The 15,176-nt window shown below is 38.8% G+C and overlaps 1 protein-coding gene across 1 annotated transcript in view; it reads left to right on the forward strand.

Moving 5' to 3' along the window:
- Positions 1 to 7,889: 7,889 nt before the first annotated feature.
- The window catches only part of STK38L (serine/threonine kinase 38 like), a 78,967-nt gene continuing 71,680 nt past the window's right edge, over positions 7,890 to 15,176 (forward strand). The window contains exon 1 of the mRNA XM_068560815.1: positions 7,890 to 7,966. The gene's annotated coding sequence lies outside the window, so the exon portion shown is untranslated. The remainder of the gene's footprint in view (positions 7,967 to 15,176) is intronic.

Consider the following 15,176-nt stretch of genomic DNA (forward strand, 5'->3'; position numbering starts at 1 on the left):
ACCGCAATGAGAAGCCCGCGCACTGCAACGAAGAGTAGCTCCCCACTCGACGCAACTAGAGAAAGCCTGCACGCAGCAATGAAGACCCAGTGCAACCAAAAAAAAAAAAAAAAAAAAAAAAATACTGGCCCTCCCTCTGATATTTACTTTTTTTTTTTTTTTTTTTTGCTGGTAACAATAATCCTCTGGTAATGAGAACATCCTACATTTTCCATATTATGGATGAGTAAATTGAGGTTTAGAGAGTTAGTTAAGTGCCCAAGACTACAAGACTAAGGACTCAGCCCTTAGTCCAAATGTGGACCTCAGATGTGGTCCTCCCTCCATTGCACAGTGTGACACAGTTGGGACCCTCTGTCCTGCTTGACTGTTTGATCAGTCCTGTCCTCCATCTCTGAGCATAGGCCGTTTACTTCAAACCATGGAAAATAGATCTGATTGTTGCCCCTACGTCCGAGGGTCCCTCCAGGCTCAGACTATAGAACTATAGAAACATCTACTAGCACTTGGGCAACTACGGGGGTATGAGTTAGAGACATTCTCCATCTCGCCTGTTCCTCCATTCCCAGGAATTTCAACATCTAGAAAATAAAAATAAAAAATAAAGAAAGTAGATTGAAAGTAGAATGTAGTAGTTGAGGAGTAGTACCTGCACTTAGAGTCACTGAATAACGTGGCCGTAAGAAAAGGGAAGAGTCCCCACCCCAGCAGATGGGAGTTGTAAAAAAGAAACCCCCTCTAAACTCTCTTAGTTTATAGATTTTTCTGAGACCTGACATCATCTCTAAAGAGTTCATTGTAACAACTTAAATAGATTTTGAAGCAGAGTCATAATCACTTATAAAGAGATCAACTTAAAAAAATATATTCTATATAAATGGGCTAATAAGTTATAGAAGAAGAACCAAATAAAGTATAGGAACTCTGGTGCAGATCCAAAAACCAAATAGGTTATTTATTTATTTATAATAAATATTTTAATGATAATTAAAATAAATAAATAATAATATTTAACATAAATGAATAAAAAACTGGGGAGTGGTTGCTTTTTAAAGGTATAATAATTTTAAGTACTAGAATCACAGAATATGAATAGACACTCTACAACAAAATGACTATAATAATTTCCTAGAATGTATTCAAATTACTTTAGCTTTCTTCGGCTGCCTACATTAAACATGAATGGGTTTTTTTATAAGTTGAATTCTACTATTGTGATGAAAAACAGTCTTTGGGGCGGGGTATTCTTTTTCTTACTTGAGAAAATAAAATTTTTAGGACTCAATCCTAAAATTAGGAATGAGAAAGTCAGTGAGATTTAAGGAAAAAAAAACCCACCTTTTAGTTTTAAAAAGAAAGTTTTTTTAAAACTTAATATTATGCAATGTTAGTGAATTTCTAATGTCAATGAACATCACTTTTAGGAGACTAAAGACACTAAGCAGAAATTTATTTTTTTCTGTTTTAATTTGATATTCTAAAATTTTAAACCATTCAAATATAGCATATATTATCACAAAATATTATATAGTGTCTTGCATTTTTCTTTTGTAAAGAGCTTAACTATCAGTTTTTCTTTAAGAGGTGGAGAAAGGGAATAATGTAACATCTAGCATTTGGACAGTGCTTTTCACATATACAATCTGTGGTGGTCATTAGTACTATTGCCAAATATTCCTGGTTTTTGCTCCTTCCTGGAATATTAAAAGATTGTACCTCCTGGTTTTCTTTTATTTGTATGGGGCCATCCAACTACTTCTGGCCAATCAATGGGTTGTGAGCAAAAGTCTCTACTTGAGACCCTCCAATCTTGTCTTTGCCTTCTGGCATGAAGATCAGCAATGTGCAAGATGATAGCTGCTCCATTGGTCTGGAACCCTGAGTGACCCTGATGAGCAAGCATTATTGCTGACCTGCAAAGGACATAAAACACTAGCAATAAATAAATCCTCAACATTTTAGGCCACTAAAATTCTGTGATTGTTACCACAGCATCACTTATCTTCATCTTACTTATGCACTGTATTTCCTATTTCACAGATAGAAAATCCACTGTATCTCTGTTAGTATCAGGAATCTGTAAAAATTAATAGAGTAGACAAGAATCAAAGCAAGAAAGGTCTGACAGGGATTTTCTCTCTCTTCATGGACGTAAACAGCACCAAAAATCTTCTGCAGATGCAGAGAATCCATTTAATTTGCAGCTGACAGAAGTAAAAGGGTTTCATTCTGAAACATGCGTTTTTGTTATATCACTAATTATTAGTATTAGTGATGATAATAATAATAATAGCTACCTTGAATTGAGTGTGAATATATCCTGAGTCCTATACTAGGTATTTATTTATATTATCTCATTTAATTTCATTTAATCCTAAGAGGTAGCTATTTTTCAAACTGAGATCTTTCTATCTTCAGTGTTCTTTCCATTATGGCAGTGGTGTATGGTTCACAAAGTGCTTTCATCAAAAAATATTTCATCTTTGCAGCAACTATCATGTTGATATTCTCCCATCTTACAAATGAGGAAATAAGACTTCACAGAACTTTTTTGATCTGTGCAAGGTCATACAGTAGCAAAAGAACCAGGTCTTTGGAATACAAATCCCGTGTGGTTCTTTGTTACACTTTGCAGAGCAATAAATATAATGCAAAGAGATAGTTATACATAATATATTTTCACCTTTCCTTAATGCTTTTCTTCAGGTTTCTGGTTTACATAGGTGCTTTTAAATTTGGAGGATAAATAGCCTAAACCTGGAATGCTTTACACCCTAGGTGATAAATAGTTTGCACTTTAGTCAAGCCAGTTAAAAATTAAAACATGAATCAATTAGAAGTCATTGTTTCCAGGTTTATAAAGTTCTGCAGAAGGCAGTCTGGTGAGAGTTCTGAATGGACTGTCATGTGTTTGATTAAATGGTCCAATGAAAGTCCCCTGAAGCTTGTAGAAAAGAGCCTTTATTTTCAAACAAACAAACTCAATTGCATTTAGCCTATCTGGGCAAGAGCCCCTTTGAAAGTCTTGGCTATGAGAAAAGGAGCCAGGGGTCAAGCACTCTTTATGTCAAACTGGAAAGGTCCATTCAACTTTCTTTTTATCCCATCAACTTTCTATTTGTCCACAATAAAAAAAATTAATGGTTTTCCATCGGACAGTCTTCCAAGAGAACTGAAAAGCACCTATTCTCTCTCCCCTCAAAAAAAAATTAATTGGCATAACATTATAGATCATTAACTTTTCTTCCATAATCACAACACTGAACGTTTTTATTTTACTGTTTTTCTTTTTAGTCTTTAAATATAGATATGGAATGTGTATATTATGAATACATAGATATATTATTTTTCAAATAATTTTTATACCAAAGCTATTACACTGTTGGTAATGTGCTTTAGAAGAACTCCCAAACCTAACAGTATATTCTGAACATCTTTCTATGTCATTAACCATTTATCTACATATGATTTTTAACACACATACGCTATTACACTCTATGGGTCCGCCATAATTTATTACACCAATCCCTATCTTTAGATATTTAGATTAGTTCCAACTTTTTACAGTTATGGATAAATAATGCTGAGATAAACATCTTTGAATGTGACTTTCTATCCATATCTCTGCATGTTTGCAGTTGTAGTCTTCTTAATCCCATTTAAAGGATGGGGATTATCATAATAATAGTACTCGAGGCTAACATTCATCGAGCATGTTGTAAACAGGTAAGTACTTCAAACTAGTTTCCCTGTCTCCAAATTCCGTTTTTTACTTTTGCTCAGTAGTACTTCTTTTATGTAGATAGGAATCTGGGTTTCCGGCTTTGCCACTTGCTATTGGGTGATCTTAGGTAAGTCACTACAGCTCTTTGAGCCTCAGTTTCATCATCTATAAACTGGAGACAATAATACCTAACTCACTGGCTCACTGTAAAGATTAAATGAGACAGTACAAGCAAAGAGCACAATGCTTGGCACACAGAGAGAACTCAGTAAATATTAGCTACTCTTCTTGGTCTATCCATGGAGCTAATCAGGAATGAACATTGCTCATACTCACACAGAGGGGAGTGTTCAGCCAGCTTGTCTTGATAGCCTCTCTCTTTTTTAATCATAATTTTGTAATGCTTAAAAAAACTCCATATCTGCAGTTACATCTCTATTATCATTCTTGCTAGTTGTGTCTCCCCCTGCCCCCTTCCCCCCGCCACCGCTCACCCCCAATTAGTCTTGCCAAAGTTTTTCCTATTTCCTTGACTTTTCAAAGAATCATCTTATTTGTCAATTTCAGACTTGTTTCTAATTCCCTGTTACATTAATGTCTGCCTTTATATTTCAGAACTGTATTTGAACTTGTTAATCATAACAGAATTTATGTCCATTTGAAAAATAGAGTTATATATGGGAGTGATTATGTATTTGATCTATAGTACTTGGTACACATAAGGGCCAGGACATCTGGAAGGGATTCTGCTCTAATCTTTACATCCTTCTACTTTCTTTGGATTTATTTTGTTTTCTTTTCCAGGTTTCCTGAATTGAGAACTTGATTCATTTGTTTTTACATTTTTGTGTTTTCTGTTACATGCATTTAAAGCAGTAAGTTGTTCTCTAAATGCTGCTTTGACCATATCCCACAGTTGCAAAGCTGCATATATAGGAAAGCAACTTTTCTATGTTTCTGTGTTTTCTATATGGAAGAGTTTTATTGATAGTTTCCTTCTGTTATCATTTACTACCATCATTTGGCATTCTTTGGTTATTTACTATGTGGTAGGCCTAGGGGAGTAAAAGTAATGCTAAATTGCACACACTGAAAACAAAAATCAGATGAATTCTGGGTGCTGAAAAGATTTTCATCATGATTTTTCTCTCTCTCTGGCCTACAATTTTAGCTTGTCTACCTACACTTAGCATAGATTTGGAGAAGAGGGAACAAGGGAAAGGGGATAAAAATTCATATTCAACTGTAGGTTAATACAGTTTGCAATGGCCATGGTTACCTGGGTTTATTTAATTCTAATTGATAATAAGAGAGTTGATAATAAGAGTTTTGGAAAGCCCTACCAAAATATCTATTATTTAGACTAAGGGTTCTTAATCTGGGTCTGTGAACTTTGAGGAAAAAATAAATATACACATTATACAGATATATATATATAACTTAGGCATAAATAATAATATATATGCATAAATGTATTTTTCACTAAGCCCTACCTAATTGAAAATTAGCATTTCTTCCATTATGAAGGTAGTCAGCAAACCACAGTAATATTAGCAACCTGTGACTTTGCCCCCAATAGAACTCACACATATTTTCTACCACATTAAAATTGGTGCAGATATCTCAAAATATTGTTTATGTGCATCATTACTGCAAAATTACTGTAGGTATTGATCTTGTAATTTAATGCATTAATAAAGAAGCAAATATATAACTATTAGTTATCTATGGCTGTGTAATAAATTAACTGTCCCCCCAAATTCGTGGCTTAAAAAATAAATACGTATTATTTCACAGTGTCTGGGGACCAGGAATCTGGCAAGGCTTAGCTGGGTCTGTTGGCTCAGGGTCCTTCACCAGGCTCAGTCAAGGTGTCAGCTGGGGCTGCAGTCATCTCGAGGTTCCACTGGGACAGAGTCTGCTTCCAGGCTCACTTGTGGCTGTGGGCAGGATTCAGTTCCTCATGGGTTGTTGGACTGGGTGCCTCAATTCGTCAGTGGCAGTTTACTGGAGACCTTGCTCTGTTCTGTACCACATGGGCCTCTCCATAAGGCAGGGCACAGCCTGACAGCTGGCTTTCATCAGAGTGAGTAAGAAGTGGAGCAAGAGAAGATGAACAAGATGGAAGCCAGAGTCTTTTGTAACCTAATCATGGAAGTAACACCCCATTATTTTTGCCAGATCCTCTTTTTCAAAACCAAGTCACAGGGACTTCCCTGGTGGTCCATTGGTGAACACTTCACCTTCCAATGCAGGGGATGCAGGTTTGACCCCTGGTCAGGGAGCTAAGATCCCACACGCCTCGCAGCCATAAAACCAAAACATAAAACAGAAGCAATATTGTAACAAATTCAATAAAGACTTTAAAAATGGTCCACGTCAAAAAAACTTAAAAACAAACAAACAAACAAAAAAACCCAAACCAAGCCACTAGGTTCAGCCCACACTCAAGAGGAGGGGATTGTGCAAGACAGAAATACCAGAAGGTGAAGATTATTGGGAATCATCTTAGAAGCTGCCTACTACAGAATTATAGCAAAACCTCATTTTTTACTATTTTAAAAATTGCATATTAGTATAATCAATTTCCTTTATAGTCCTAGGTAGTTTATTTTATGCATTTAAAAACACTGTTCTGAAAAGGGGTCCATAGATTTGCAAAAGAGCAGTTGGCTCTAATTTGATTCAGGTCAGGTACCTTCAACAGCCAGGGGGAATTTATTTGGAATGGCCTCAATTAAGAAACTAAAAGTCGAAGCTTTAGCCTGCCTCATGTTATCCTAGTCTGACACCCTAGACAAGTCCCTATTACTCTAGCTCCATGAAAATAGCACGGCACATTTGAAAACATAAATTTGCTATAGAATACTCCATAAATTGTTCTTAATCCTACCCACTTGAAGTAGTATGTGCGTGGTGGAGGGAGAGAGGTGTACAGGCCTCTGTCAAGCATGTTTGATCACAATTAAACCTCTTATGCTCGCATATGGCAATTGTCATTTGAGCCTCAAAACGACCATATGATATAGAATGAACTGATTTCCCCAAGAATACACTAATTACCAGACTACATAGTGCTTTTTCTGCTATCAAGCTATGTATGAAAAAGCACAGAGTGTAAAAAAAAATAGAAGTGATGTTAAGATTCTTCCCTAAGTCTTTTGTACGTGTCACCTGCTCTTAGTGAAACTTAAAGATAATGATTGGCATCTCTGAATTATATTTTCTGCAAGCACAGTACTAGCTTTGTATACTGTCTTAACAGACTAAAAGTAAATGGTATTTTATAAAATCTCCACTATTTAGATAGAAGATAATTTGTCAACAATAATTGGGAACGATTCTCTTGTTTGGCTTGCCCAATAAAAACTCAAACGCATCATTTTCCCAAAGCCATCCTTTCTGAGTCATGCTACAGGCAGGTGATTTTCCTCATAGTTCTCTGATCCTAAATAAGCAGCCCAGTATTGTCAGTTATTTTAGATTTTCCAAGATAACCCAAGCAAGTTTTTCATGAATGCCGCAGTTTTTTTAGTAGCTTTTCCAAATGTGAATCCCTCTCAAGTCTCTACAGTTGAGTCATGATGAAAAGAAAAGGATCAAGGAAGCTGGGTGGCTTCTAGACTCCACAGCTACTACATAGGCAACTAGGTCAGTCTATCCATTTTTGTTGATCACATTTTCCTACTCTGCTCTACAGTTATGTTCCAAAAAAATAATTGAAATGATCTCCAAGCCCCTTTCCTCCTCTAACATTCACATTGCATTGTGAAGCATCAAGAAAAACTCTGGCGACATTTAGGACACGTGACTAATGTGGCACCACACTGGGCCACTCTCAAGAGTGGCATGAACTAGCTTTGAGCAAAGAGGGAAGTGAGGTGAGGCTGATGAGGGAGGGAAACGGTGACTCTTCAAACAACGCCTCCAGGGTCAGTCACGAATTCACTAGGTGCAGGTGGGTGGGGCGGTAGGTGGGCTGGCTGCGTTGACGACAGAAGGCTACTTCCGGCTGTGGTGCGTATGACGTCAGGGCCGAGTCAGACCAGCCCAGCCACCTAGAAGCGGAGCTGGGAGGCCTCGCGAGAGTTCAGGGAGGCCGCCCCGAGATTCCGGCGCGGCGGCGGGTCCCACCTCCCGGGGGCGGGGCGAGGGCGGAGCGGGCAGAAGGCAGCGGACTGGCGCCGGGTCGGTTGCGGCCCGTGCGGAGGCTGAGCCGGCCGCGGGAGCGACCGGAGGCAGGTGAGTGCGCGGATGCGGCGCTCCGCGGCGGAGGGGGCTGGTGCGCTCGGCTCGCCGCGCCGGCCCCAACTCTGAGAGCGGGAGCGGGAGACAATCTTAGGTGTCTTTGAGTGTCCAGGGAAAGCCGGGCTAATTTCGGGGCTGGAAATGTCTCCGGTGAAGCTCCGGCGACGGCCTTGGCCCTCTTGTTTCCCGGGGTGGTACTGACACCGGGTGCCCGGAGAGGTGGCCTGGAGCCCCGGGAGGCATCTTTGTCCTTCCCGGCTCCTTTCGCCTTCCACTCCTCGGCCCCCGAGCACCACGCTCCCGGTCCCTGCCTGGGCTTCATAAACAATAACAAATGTCGCGGATCCTCTCCTGTATCCCCCGCTCTCCCGTCCCTTGCCCTCAGCCGATGCCACCGAGGGGAAGTATTCTGGACATGGCTCTTAGATTGTGGGGGCTGTTTGTGTACCATTCCTAAAAACTGATGCGTCAGATTGCTAAACATTTCTCAGACACAGTAAAGCTGCCCAGCTCCCAGAAGACACGGAGTGTTCAAAACCGGTCTCAAAATCCGTCCCTACCACTGGAACCCTAGACCCTTCTTTTCAACATCATTTTCTCCCACTCCCATTTTTCCACATTTACTATCGGGGGCAAATGAGTGGTTGTTTGGTATGGGAATAGGGAAGGTTGTGCCCGATTGAGGAGGAGACCTTTCACCTTTAAAAAGTTGTCAGGTTGATAGCAAAAGAACAAACTTTATTTTCAAAACCAGTGGACTCCCGTATACAGATACTACTTTTGTTTCGTGGGACCGCTTTTCAGATTGTAAATTTGGAGGAAAGACATAAAAAAAAAAAAAAAAAAGAAATGGGGAGGGGGGCGGGGAGAGCTGGTGGTGCTGGGAGTAGTGGCTTCTCCAAAAAGTGTCATGCTGTTGTTCTTCACTTGATAAAATGCAAAACCAACGCTGCTGTCTATTTCATGCAACTTGTGATAAGTTTTGATAGAAGCCGATTGCTCGGAGAAGGTGGCCTGAGTATTAGCTTTATTACTACTAAATTCTGAGGAAACAACTTTAAGTGTTTTAATTATGCCTCCTAGCTGTAAGAAGGGAGTGAGACTTAGTCTTTTGGGGGATGTGAGTGGGTTGGGGGCTTAAACTTGTCAGGTCTCCCTACTTAAAGGCAGGGTTTATTGTGGTTTAAGCCCAGCTTTGCTTACTGAGGGCAGGTTTTTGAAAGTTCTTTGTCTCAATCATAAATGTATATAAGATACTGGAAACCTCTTTGTGTTTGTTTGGCCTTTCTTTGTATGCCTCAGGATATATAAAACAATTAAGTTTATTATACTCTCTAGCCAGTAGCTGAGAGGTATTGTATGTGAACTGGCCATTCTTGTGACTATTTGAGGGGAGAGAAATTGGTCCAAAATAGGATGTTAAATTATGATGACATTTGTTCATTGCATAAGTATGTCAAAGTACCTTTATGTAAAGAAGTCCTGATCTCAAAGGAGGTACAATGGGTAAAGATATTTTTTTTTGGTTTGATCTTTGGTTTGGTTTTAGCTTTGTGGTGTTCTCCTTGTTAAGATGGCTGATAACATTCCCCATTTGGTTGGGTTATGTTTAGAATGAGAAACAAATTGGGTGTAGTTTGTGTAATCCTTTGAAAGGCCGTGCCACTGGGGAATGAAAAAATTAGACTTAGAAAAACCACATTAAGTGAGTGCAATTCTTCTTTAGCCTTTTGTTTTTGAGTTTGTTTTAAAATAAATCAAAGAGTAGAGGCCAGGAATATTTGTGCAACTAGGAAGGTGTCCTCAGCAGTTTTTATGCCAGAAAAAAATTAATTTCAGTAGGTAAGACTCTATAAAAACAAAGGAAGAATTGTACTTTGTAGAAAGCGGTAACAGAGCAATGGACTCAATTCAGCCATTTGTTTTCAGAAAAGTTCTGTCCTCTCAAAGTAAGGGCAACATCATTATGTTAGTGAAGTAGGGTAACACTTTAGAAAGTGTTTTCCCAGTGATCTGGGATAAGTTGGAAGCTTTTTTCCATGTGTGTGGCACTTTTTTGAGAGAGAAAAGAGGGCACAAATCAAAGGGCACAAATCAAAGCCAGAAAGATTGGCATCTCAAAGTAATGTTAAAATCAGCAGATGGTCAAGTTATGATTAAGTAGACTTGACATATGCAGAAATTATGCTACTGTGTTTTTATATTAAAAGCACCATAGACTTTTTGAATGAAAAAATGAGAATAAGCTTTTAAAGCATAGGAAATTTTTAAAAATTAATTTAAAAAGATAACCTTGGTCATTAGTTAAAAAAATATTAAGTGAATCCTTCTTTCCCCCCACTCCAACCCCTCAAATGTTTGTTTAAGGCTTAAGAGAACATTTAGCAAGGTATGCCCAGTACTTAAGTGTGCTGATTACATAAAGCTCCTTTCTCCAGGTAAAGGTTTGCTAATTGACAGGGTATTGTTGTTCAGAACCTTTAGAGAGAGGAAACTGAAGGGCAACAATGAACAGTATTTGCTGTCCTGTACACTCAGATGAACTGTGGTCTCTGTCTCCAACCTCATGGGAGGGAAATATACCCATATAACTATAGTACACAGTGCATTTTGTGGAGAAGCCAAGGAGGGAGGGGTTAAATTCTACTAGACCAATTAAGGAAGGCTTTCAGTAGGGAAAGGCATTTGTGTAGATGATTTGGATGAGCTAGTCATATGATAGTCATCATAAGCAAACACTTTATATAATGCTGCTTGCCGCTAAACCCTTACAGTACTGATCTACCTGGGTTTAATCCTTACAGCAACTGTATGGAGTAGGTGTTTTTATTCCCATTTTGCAGACAGGGTAACTGAGGTACCTAGAAAATGGTAAAACAAGGATTCCAACCCAGGCATTCTGGCTTATACTTGCATCCCTGTGCTTAACCACTCTCCTTATTTTATCTCCCGCTTTTGATGGCCTTTCTCAGGTCTGTAGTTTCAAAGACTTGATTTGGAAAAATACATTCCTCTGGCACCTAAATTTAGGGATCTATTTTCTAGAAAGAGCTCCAAGATAGCAAAAACCCAGGTAAATAACTTATTTTTGGCATGTTAGATATTTAATCTCTTTTTGGAAGTTGCTCTTGGTGCAGATTAAATGTAATCATTGAGTGGGACTTTTGAGAAATTTGACTTATTACCTAGAAGCAATACCCATAAGGATTTAGAAGTGAGAAGTTATAACTATATTAGCTCCTTTGCCTAGTGGAATGTTTGAATCATTGTATATTTGGCTTGTAATTTTTTTAAACCGCTTGGCACTGGGTATTTTTTGGATTGAATTGTGAAGTTGGAATTTAGTTAATGATTGACTGTCATTCTCAGCCCTTTCAGTTTTTATTTCCACAAACAGCTAAATTTATGATGCCTGAAGCAGTGTTTTGAATAGAGTGTTGTACATGCTTAAAATGAGAGAAGTTCAATCACTGATACTTTATGTTAGGGCAACTTTGAAAGCTCTCTGGGACTGTGAAATAAAAGGTGTTATAGAATTGCACTGGGCCCAGTATAGGCCTACACAGTAAATGCTTCTTTGTTGAATGAATGGTCCAACTGATTTTAATTATGAAGTTTTAGGAATGGTTCGCATTTGTGATCGGTTATCTAGGTATTGAAATCACAATAAACTCAATTGGGTTTAAAGGTTAGGGAAAAAAGTATGTCTAGGCAGTGATAGGGGTACTTACCTGTCCTTACCTGTCTAGCAAGATGGAGACCTTTGTCAGTGCACTGATCGACCATACTCATAGTTTTAAGTAGAGCTCCAGAGGCACAGTCTCTGTGAATGAATATAAGTGTTCTCTCCTTGTGTGAGTGTGGTAGATTGTAGAACACCCTGATGACCGTAAAACCTAACGGGAAAAGTGGCAGAACAATAGCCAGGATTTAAAGCCCATGTATTTATATTATTACAATAAGACAAAAATGGCAAAACAAATTTAAGAAATTTTTTCCACACAGCTTGAATTAGCAGTGCTGGCATATTATTTCCATTTACCACCCCCTGATTGATAAAATTTTCAGGATCTTCAGCCCATAATTTCAGGGAGATGCTTTTAAGTCCACTATGCTTTGTTGTAAAAAGTTCCATGTCCCTTTAAGTACGGGTTTTGTTTTGAAAGGTTATTCTCAGTAAAAAGGAGTGTGAGTTGGGCAAACTCAAAGAGAAACCAGACATACTCTCACCTCCTTGCTGATAGAAATTTTGGGGGCATCTTTTCCCATAAGCTAGTTTTGTCTCCATTGAAAGTCCACTGAGACAGGTAGCCTCCCTAAGACCTTAGCAGTTACAGGTCAGATAGTGAGCCGACCATTCAGGTTGATGTTGTGTAAATTCAGAAAGGCCTCGAACTTTGGCAATTTGTCTGTGGCTTATGATAGTAGTACTTGTACTGTGCTCAACTTTTAAATTCTTAAACAAGCTCCTTGTCTTCCCCTGAATTAACATCAGACCAGCTGACAACCCAGATTGGTGCTGATTCTCTGGGCACACATACGGAAGGTTTCCTGTTTTCCTTGTCTTTTGCTGATTCTTATTGATTCCACGGGCGTGTAAGTCACTGAGCCCATGTGCAAAGGCAGCATCCATTGCTCTTTCACCTTTTACAGTTATTTGCTGTCTCTACATCTGCCTCAGGAGGGGATTCTGTTCCTCTTCTTCCTAATTTTGGGGCACTTTTACTGCTTTTGCAATTACCAAATATGATGGAGTTAATAATGGTTAACACCTCAAAATCAACCACAGATACAACCACTTCCCCAGAATAAAGAACAAGGTGGCAGAAACTTAAATGACTCTGCATGATGTTAATACCGTCTGTTTTGGGCAAAAGCAGAGTTGCTGTGTCTTTGCTATGGAGCTTCGCTTTCATTCTGTCTATGAATATTTAGAAAATCGAAAGTTCGGAATCGGAGACGCCTCTGTACACATCAATAAGCACCTTTGTTTCTTCTTGGTCTTGTTCTTCTGTACAGTCATCGCTCTTCAGCCTTTATGACTCGGAGATTTTGGCTACGCTTCTCTAGATTCTTCTGCCGTCCTGGAGGCACAGGAAGTAACTTGTGCATTTAATATGAAAAATGCTCTGTGTAATCTGTATTTCTCAAACTCTGTCTCCTAACAGTGGTATGTAGACCTAGCTCTCTGTATATCATCTTCCCCACTGACACGTTCTTGGCTCCTTTTTCTTTCTGAATGTCACCAGTTAGGTTGCAGGTCTAGTAATAATTTTATCAACAGCAGTAATCATTTACTTAACACTTACTATGCACCAGATATAGTGCTAAATACTCTATATAAATATTATCAAAAAAAATATTATCCCATTTAATCCCCACAGCAACCCTCTGAGTTATTATCTCTATTTACAAACAAGGAAACTGGAGCCTAGTGGGGTGAAGGGACCAGGGCCTCATGAGTAGATGAGTAGATGAGTGGTAGAGTTAGAAACTGATTCCTAAGATCCAGGTTTGCTTTCTCTTATATTGCTTTTTTTTATTACAAAAACTTCTCCTTTGCTATTTAATTTACCTCCTTCTAGTCCCACCTGAATTTTCTTTCTTCCCTGTCCTCCCTCCTTTTTTAGGAGTTATTTACATTTTTGATGTAGAGCATAAATTCTCTTGTGAAAAGTATGCAGAAATATTTCAGCTCTATTCTGATTTCCTATAGAGGGGGATTTGTTCTTGGAGAGAGCTTATTGTAAGTATAATACTAGTAACACCTTACATTTGTATTGTTCTTTAGAGTTTTATAAAGCATTTTTACACATTTTCTCGCTTAATCCTCAAAACAAACTTAAATTCGGGTCTTTAGATTAAAAGCTGCTACAGGTAGTTTGCTAAGGCTTCTATAAAGTTAGTTGGTGAGACAGTTCTTGCCCTAAGCAGTTTTAATGTTGAAATAAATGATATGATCAAGTGTTCTGACTTCATTCAAGCCAAATGGGAGCAGATATATATCATTGTAGCTCAGCGTTTTCTTAAAAGGTCTTATAGTTTTGAGCTTTGAACTTCTTTTTTTGGTCAAAATTGAGAAGTTGGAGCTTTAGTTCTGCATTTTAAATCATAAAATGTTTTAAGTTCTCAATTCTTGTGATTCAGGTGAATGATAGTTAAATTGCTGTCTACCTCATCCTGCACACAACTGTTGGGTTTAGCTAGAATAATTATGATGAAGGAAAGGGGTGGGTGGAGGACAGATATTTTTTCAAAAGTGAAATTAGGACTTCCCTGGTGGCGCAGTGGTTAAGAATCCGCCTGCCAATGCAGGGCACAGGGGTTCAAGCCCTGGTCCGGGAAGATCCCACATGCTGCGGAGCAACTAAGCCCGTGCGCCACAACTACTGAGCCTGCGCTCTAGAGCCCGCAAGCCACAGCTACTGGAGCCCGCAGGCTGCAGCTACTGAGGCCCGTGTGCCTAGAGCCTGTGCTCCGCAACAAGAGAAGCCACTGAAAAGAGAAGCCACTGCAAAGAGAAGCCACCACAATGAGGCCCGCGCACCGCAATGAAGAGTAGACCCCACTCACCACAACTAGAGAAAGCCCGTGTGCAGCAACGAAACCCAAGGCAGCCAAAAAATACAATACAATATAATACAATAAAATGTTAGCTTAAAAAAAAAAGTAAAATTGAAGAATTGGGGATCCTTACAAGGGCTTGATGAGGTATCTTACAGTAGCACTGTTGTAGGAAATTGGTTATAAATTTTAAAGAATGGATAAGCTGCAAGTATTCACCTCTGGAAAGTTGTGTTATTTGAGAGATCAGAGAGCTTATTTAATGAACCATTTTTGAAATATTATCTTGTGCCAGTGTCTTGTTTTATTAAATTTAGTTTTTATTGAGCTGTGGACAGTTTTACTTAGCTGAGCGTTTGTCCATTGACTTGCCCCCATTATGGAAATACTACACCATGTTTGTCCTTCTTAATTTTTCTATGTTTGTCAGCAGGGGCTAGTTGTCTGGTTTTTAAGACTAGGGAGTTGCCTTTTGTTGTCTTTTTACAATAGAGATCCATTTCATTTGGACACATCTTTCAAATCTGGTTGAGAATATTCTCCATATGTCCACTATTACCTCGCCAAACAGAATAGACTTTCTCTTTTTGTGGCTAGAGTGGAAAAATTTCAGTTTTGAACTGTATGTATTTGACCCACT

The sequence above is a fragment of the Eschrichtius robustus genome, chromosome 13 (genome assembly GCF_028021215.1).
Source record: "Eschrichtius robustus isolate mEscRob2 chromosome 13, mEscRob2.pri, whole genome shotgun sequence".
Taxonomy (NCBI): Eukaryota; Metazoa; Chordata; class Mammalia; order Artiodactyla; family Eschrichtiidae; genus Eschrichtius; species Eschrichtius robustus.